This window comes from Terrapene carolina, unplaced genomic scaffold (assembly GCF_002925995.2).
Source record: "Terrapene carolina triunguis isolate 2854851 unplaced genomic scaffold, T_m_triunguis-2.0 Scaffold189, whole genome shotgun sequence".
NCBI classification, from domain to species: domain Eukaryota; kingdom Metazoa; phylum Chordata; order Testudines; family Emydidae; genus Terrapene; species Terrapene triunguis.
In genome coordinates this window covers 5,786,090-5,793,636 of record NW_020664540.1, presented here as the reverse complement: position 1 = coordinate 5,793,636, position 7,547 = coordinate 5,786,090, and the positions used below count along the sequence as shown (strand labels likewise).

The 7,547-nt window shown below is 37.7% G+C and overlaps 1 protein-coding gene across 1 annotated transcript in view; it reads left to right on the top strand.

The window, feature by feature from the left end:
* The window catches only part of BRF1 (BRF1 RNA polymerase III transcription initiation factor subunit), a 219,934-nt gene that overhangs the window by 72,045 nt on the left and 140,342 nt on the right, over positions 1 to 7,547 (top strand). The window lies entirely within an intron of this gene.

Sequence of the window (7,547 nt, the reverse complement as noted above, 5' to 3'; positions counted from 1 at the left end):
TCATAAACATCTATTTTACATACAGTACAAGTAGGATGGTATAGTTTATTTTTGTCCTTGCAGCTGTCTTTGTAAATGGCATCCCTCTGAAGGTTATTTATTGCTTAAAGGAATCTGATGGAATTACAATAATCTAATGAATCTTTAATTCTTAAAATAATGAACATTCTTCTAATCTGCTACAAACTGAATGGGTTAAGTGTGCTTAGTTATAACGAGAGAGAGAGAGAGAGAGAGAGAGAGAGTGTGAGTGTGCGCGCGGGGAGGAGTGGGGAGTGGGAGGTTTATTTCATTTCAAACCTAGAGATCTAGTGATTTCTTATATAGATGACTACTAAATAGAAAGGGAGGTAAGATGATGAAACATGGAACAAATTGTATTGTATCTGCAAAAAATGCCGCAAATAGAACAGGGTTGGCTTTCTAACGGCAGTAGAGCAGATTTGTTTCCAGATTTTGTTTCTATATAATCTAATGAGAAAAAGGAGGAAGAAGGGACATTTGAGGACTTCAAGCCATTCATTGGGGAAGCTGAAGATACAGATGATCCAGAAACAACTGAGGGTTGGAGATAAGTCATTTTTGGGAAGAAGATGTAGCAGTTAGTACCTTGAACTCGTAACTACAACAGAATGGATTTATAGCAGTAGGAATATACTGCCAACCACCATGATGGTGATGGTGAAATGTTCAGGGAGATTAGAGAGGCTATGAAAATAGAAAACTCAGTAATAATGGGGGGTTTCAACTATCGCTGTATTGACTGAGTACGTCACCTCAGGATGAGATGCCGAGTTAAAGTTTCAACACCTCATAAATGACTGCTTCTTGGAGCAGCTAGTCATGGGACCCACAAGGTGAGAAGCAATTCTTGATTTAGTCCTAAATGTTACACAGAATGTGGTCCAAGGTGTGAGTATAACTGAATCTCTCGGTTATAATGACCATGCTATAAATAAATGTATCAGCCTTATGGGGTGGGTGGGGGGGGAATATCAAAATAGCCCATCACAGTGGTATTTAACTAAAGAAATGGGAACCACACAAAAATGAGGAAGCTAGTTAAACGGAAATGAAAAGGTACTGTCACAAAACTGAAATGCCTGCAAGTTGCATGGAAACTTTTAAAAAACACCACAATAGAGGCTCAATTTAAATGTATACCCCAAATTAAAAAAACACAGTAAGAGAACCAAAAAAGTGCCACCATGGCTAAACAACAAAGTAAAAAAAGCAGTTAGAGGCAAAAAGGCATCCTTAAATTGGAAGTTAAATCCTACGGAGAAAAATAGAAAAGAGCATAAAATCTGGCAAGTCAAGTGTAGAATTAGACAAACCAAAAAAGAATCTGAAGAGCAACTAGCCAAAGACTCAAAAGCTAACAGCAAAATATGTAAGTACATCGGAAGCAGGAAGCCTGCCAAACAAGCCGTGGGGCCACTGGATGATCACGGTGCGAAAGGAGCACTCAAGGAAGATAAGGCCATTGCGGAGAAGCAAAATGAATTCTATGCATTGGTCTTCACTGCAGAAGATGTGAGGGAGGTTCCCACATCTGAGCCGTTCTTTTTAGATGACAAATCTGAGGAACTGTCCCAGATTGAGATGTCAGTAGAGGAGGTTTTGGAACACTATTTAATTTATCAATTTAAGTCACCAGGACCAGATGGTATTCACCCAAGAGTTCTGAAGGAATTCAAATATGAAATTGCAGAACTAACAACTATGGTATGTAACCTATCACTTAAATTAGGTTCTGTACCAGATGACTGGAGGATAGCTAACGTGAAACATATTTTTAAAAAGGCTCAAGGGGCGATCCTGGCAATTACAGGCCAGTAAGTCTAACTTCAGTACTAGGCAAATTGGTTGAAACTATAGTAAAGAACAGAATTATCAGTCATATAGATGAACACGATTTGTTGGGGAAGAGTCAACACTGCCTTGGTAAAGGGAAATCATAACTCATCAATCTGTTAGAATTCTTCGAGGGGACCAACAAACATGTACTTGGACTTTCAAAAAGCCTTTGACAAGGTCCCTCACCAAAGGCTCTTAAAGTAAGCAGTCATGGGATAAGAGGGAAGGGTCCTTCCACGGATCAGTAACTGGTTAAAAGTAGGGCTGTCACTCGCAGCTACTGCTTGCGATTAACGCAAAACAAATGAACTAGATTTTCAAAGAAGTTACAATTAATCACAGTTTTAATACTGTTAAACAATAATAGAATACCAATTTAAATTTATTTTAAATATATTTTGATGTTTTTCTACATTTTCATATATATTGATTTCAATTACAATGCAGATTACAAAGTGTACAGGGCTCAATTTATATTTATTACAAATATTTGCACTGTAAAAAGATAAACAAAAGTAATAGTATTTTTTAATTCACCTCATACAAGTCCACTCAGCCCTACTTCTTGTTCAGCCAGTTGTTAAGACAAACAAGTTTTTCATTTACGGGTGATAATGCTGCCCGCTTCTTATTTACAATGCTAAAAATTTGTATACCCCTTCATGCTCCGACTTACAGGCTCTAAAGTTTTACATTGTCTTGTTTATGAGTGCAGTTAAAAAACCTTCTACATTTGTAAGTTGCACTTTCATGATAAAGATATTGCACTACAGTACAGTGTTACATATTACAGTATGAGGTGAATTGAAAAATACTATTTCTTTTGTTTATCTTTTTTACAGTATAAATATTTGTAATCAAAAATAATGTAAGGTGAGCGCTGTACACTTTGTATTCTGTGTTGTAATTGAAATCAATATATTTGAAAATGTAGAAAGACATCCAAAAATATTTATAATACATTTCAATTGGTATTCTGTTACTATTTTTTAATCTCGTGATTAATTGCAATTATGTTTTTAAATCATTTGGCAGCCCTAGTTAAAAGACAGGAAACAAAGGGTAGGAATAAATGGTACTTTTTCAGAATGGAGAGAGGTAAATTGTGGTGTCCCCCAGGGATATGTACTGAGACCAGTGCTATTTAACATATTTATAAATGATCTGGAAAAAGGGGTAAACAGTGAGGTGGCAAAGTTTGCAGACAATACAAAATTACTCAAAATAGACTGTGAACAGTCAGCAAGGGATCTCACAAAACTAGGTGATTGGCAACAAAATGGCAGATGAAATTCAGTGTTGATAAATGCAAAGTAATGCACATTGGAAATCATAATCCCCACTATACATACAACATGATTGCATCTAAATTAGCTCTTACCACTCAAGAAAGAGAGCTTGTAGTCATTGTGGATAGTTCACTGAAAACATCTGCAGCAACCAAAAAAGCTAAGAGAATGTTAGGAACCATTAGGAAAGGGCTAGATAATAAGATAGAAAATATCATAATGCCACTATATAAATCCATGGTGCACCCATACCATGAACACTGCGTGCAGTACTGGCTGCTCCATCTTAAAAAAGATGTATAAGAATTGAAAAAGGTACAGAGAAGGGCAACAAAAATTATTAGGGGTATGGAACAGCTTTCATATGAGGAAAGATTAAAAAGACTGGGACTTTTCAGCTTGGAAAAGAGACAACTGGGGGGAATATATGAGAGGTCTTTAAAACCATGAATAGGTGAAGAAAGTGAATACTGAAGTGTTGTTTACCTCTTCACACAATAAGAACCTGGGGTCACCCAATGAAATTAATAGGCAGCAGATTTAAAAGAAACATAAGGAAGTACTTCACACAGCATACAGTCTGTCTGTAGAACTTGTTGCCAGGGGATACTGTGAAGGCTAAAACTATAATGGGGTTCAAAAAAAAATTAAATATGTTCTTGGAAGATAGGTCCATCTGTAGCTATTAGCCAGGATGGTCAGGGATGCAACTTCATGTTCTGGATGTCCCTAGCCTCTGATTGCCAGAAGCTGGGAGTGGATGACAGAGGTGGATCACTTGATGATTGCCTGTTCTGTTCATTCCCTCTGAAGCACCTGCCATTGGCTACTGTCAGAAGACAGGATACTGGGCTAGATGGACCATTGGTCTGACCCAGTATGGACATTCTTATGTTGATTTCTAATGTATACCAACTTCTAGGTTCCCTGTGTTTAGTTGAAACAACAGATCTGTTACACAAAAGTATATACAACTACTTGATTCCTCTCCTGTTTTGATTATTTTTGGAACTTATTTTTTAAAAATTAAACATTTTTAACTCGGGTCATACTACTTACTGGATTAAAATAAAATCAACAAGTGTATGAAAAAATTCCTTGGTTGGTGCAGAAGAATGTGCCGAAGCTAAGAGCCTGTTCTCACTCTCACAGAAGTCAATGGCAAAACTCTCAGTGACCTCCCAAAAGGCAGGTTGACGCCCCACATTTCCTAGTAGATAGAAGCTGTCTTTACAACCTATCTGAGATCAGCCTCTTTAGTCCAAGATTGATAAACTGTATCCAGGGAAAAAAGGGAAATTCATGTACTTTGCCATGGCTTTGAAGTTTTTTCCTTTCAAAGGACACCTTTGCTAAAATTCCCAAGTATTGAGACACTGATGACATTAAAGTATGAGAATTTCATTTATTACATTCCCAAGGCAGAAAGTGTCAACCTGTATAGTTAAGCCATTTTTTAGATTGTATATACTGATCTTGTAAAAAAGGTAAGTCAGTTTTTCTTGATGAAACAAAATTGCTGTTTTTGTGCATCAAAGAAAACAACAAATTGAAAGGCTCAAAAATGAGTTATTGCAAGACCTTATGAACTATATTAATTTCTTTTATAAAACCATTGGACCAGCTCTTGAGGACATGCCAGTGGCAGATCTTAAGTGGATGGCATCTTGGATGCTCCCATAGAATTTTCTTGAGTTTTCTCTGATAATTCCTAGTGGTACAATGGACCTGTGGAATTCCTGCAGGTGGAATGGCGTCTGGATTCTCTCTGAAGAATGTTGCCAAGCAAAATATCTTAGAGTGTCTTCATATAAGTTATTGAGTAAATTACTTAATACTTTAGGATGGACAGTCCATCCATCCATCCATCTATTTAATATATCTATCATTGTCCATCTCTTCATCCGACAGAAATCAATAAAGTAACCATTATGCCTCTGACTACTAGGAAAAGAGAAGATAAATTACATCAACCAAAAGTCAAGGAAGGAGCCCCATCCACTTCTACCTTAATCTTTTGTTTTTTCAACAGGGAGCATAAAGTACAGCCTCATTCTTCCATCCCCTTAATGTAACTTATTTCATCATTTTTTCTTCTTCTCTAGATCCTTCTTGGAAGATAAGATCCAAGAGGAAAAACAAAAGCACATGGGAACAGTGAAGATATTAAGGTGGGGGTGGAGGAAGGGAGGGAAGCAGAAGATAGTTCTGCTTTGAGGCCTGCAAAGCCTGTGATTACATTCCATTTTGTGGGAGAGGGCTGTAGATTGTTGCATCCTTTCAAGCTTCAGTCCCTGGCTCTGGACCTATGTCTTTTTGAAGGTGGATGAGTTTTTCCCTGACTCAGCTCTGCCTCCCTAAACTGTTGCCTATTCTCTCTCTTGGGTTCACCCTTTTGAAAGGCTATGTGGATGTAAGTTTGGGGCTCGTAGATCACTTTTTGTTCTTTGGGAAACCATAGATTCATAGATTCCAAGGCCAGAAGGGATCATTGTGATCATCTAGTCTGACCTCCTGTATAACACAGGCCATAGAACTTCCCCCAAATAATTCCTAGAGCAGATCTTTCAGAAAAACATCCACATCTTGATTTAAAAATTGCCAGTGATGTTCCAATGGTTAATTATACTCACTTAAAAATTTATACCTTATTTCCAATGTGAATTTGTCTATCTTCAACTTCCAGCCAGTGGATCACGTTATACCTTTCTGTGGCAGACTGAAGAGCCCATTATCGAGTATTTTTTCCCCCATGTAGGTACTTATAGACTGTAATCAAATCACCCCTTAACCTTCTTTGTATTAAGCTAAATAGATTGATCATCTTGAGTTTATCATGATAAGGTATGTTTTCTTCTCCTTTAATCGTTCTCGTTGCTCTTCTCTGAACCCTCTCCCATTTATCAGCAGCTTTTTAAAACTGTGGACACCTGAACTGGACACAGCATTCCAGAAGTGGTCACATCAGTGCCAAATACAGAGGTAAAATAACTTCTACTTTTGGCCATAGTGTTGCAGTGAGCACTCTGATTATGTAACTCCCCTCTCCCAATCTTTTACAGATTCACTGCTTCCCAGGATAGCGTCTCCCATCCTGTACGTATGGCCTGCATTCTCTGCTATCCTGCACCCAACTTACCAAGCCATCCAGATCGCTCTGTATCAGTGACCTGTCACCCTGATTATGTACCATTCCCTCAATTTGTGTCACGTCTAAACTTTATCTATGATGGTTTTATGTTTTCTTCAGTCCATTGATAAAAAGGTTAAATAGCATAGGACCAAGAACCAATCAGTGTGGGATCCCACTAGAAACCTAGCCCCTTAATGATATTTCCCTGTTACATTTACATTTTGAGGCCTATGAGTTATCCAGTTTTTAATCCATTTAATATGGATTAAAATATGGTTAACTTAATATCATTCTAGGTTTTTTTGATCAAGATGATGTACGCTGTACAGAAATCTAAGCATATTATAACAACACTATAATCCTTATCAACCAAACTTGTAATCTCATTTAAAAAAAGATATCAAGTTAGTTGTATAGGATCTATTTTCCATAAATCCATGTTGATTGGCATTAGTAATTACCTTTCTTTAATTCTTTATTAATCGAGTCCCATATCAGCTGCTCCATTATCTTGCCTGGGATTGATGTCAGAATGACAGGCCTATAATTATCCAGGTCATCCTCTTTGCTCTTTTTAAATATTGGTACAACATAATCTCTCTTCCAGTCTTCTTGAACTTCCCCAGTGGTCCAAGACTTATTAAAATTCAACATTCATGGTCTAGCGAGCTCTTCAGCCAGCTTCTTGGATGCAAGTTATCTGGACCTGCTGACTTAAAAATGCCTAACTTTAGTAGCTGCTGTTTAATATCCTCCTGAGATACTAGTGGAATGGAACGAGTGTTATCATCATCATATGATATGACTACACCATCTGCTTTTTGAAGTCCAAGTTCTTAGCACAAAGGGTTGTACTGCTTGCCCATATGGACACAATGCCTTCTGATGCCTTTATAGGACTACCAGTGGATATGGTGCCACTTCACTTAAAAATCAAAGAAACTGCACTTTTAGTAGTGTATCTTCCTCTGGCATAAGGTCTGTTACAGACCTCATGCTGGTGGTGTAAGTAAGTTATAGCTGGAGGGATCTACTTTAACTTCTTCCGAAGCTGGGCAACCCAGGAACAGGGAGCCACAACTGCCCCCTGTGGCATGTACTCGTACGTAGCTGGAGAACTCGGGCTGTTTCCTTTCTTTGCTTACTAAGCAGAGCTGGATGGAGAATAACAATTCCATTTCAGAACAATTTTCAGACATTTGAAATCTGTTTTTTGTTTTGCATTGGAACAAAACCTATTGATCATTTTTGCTAAGTGGAATTGT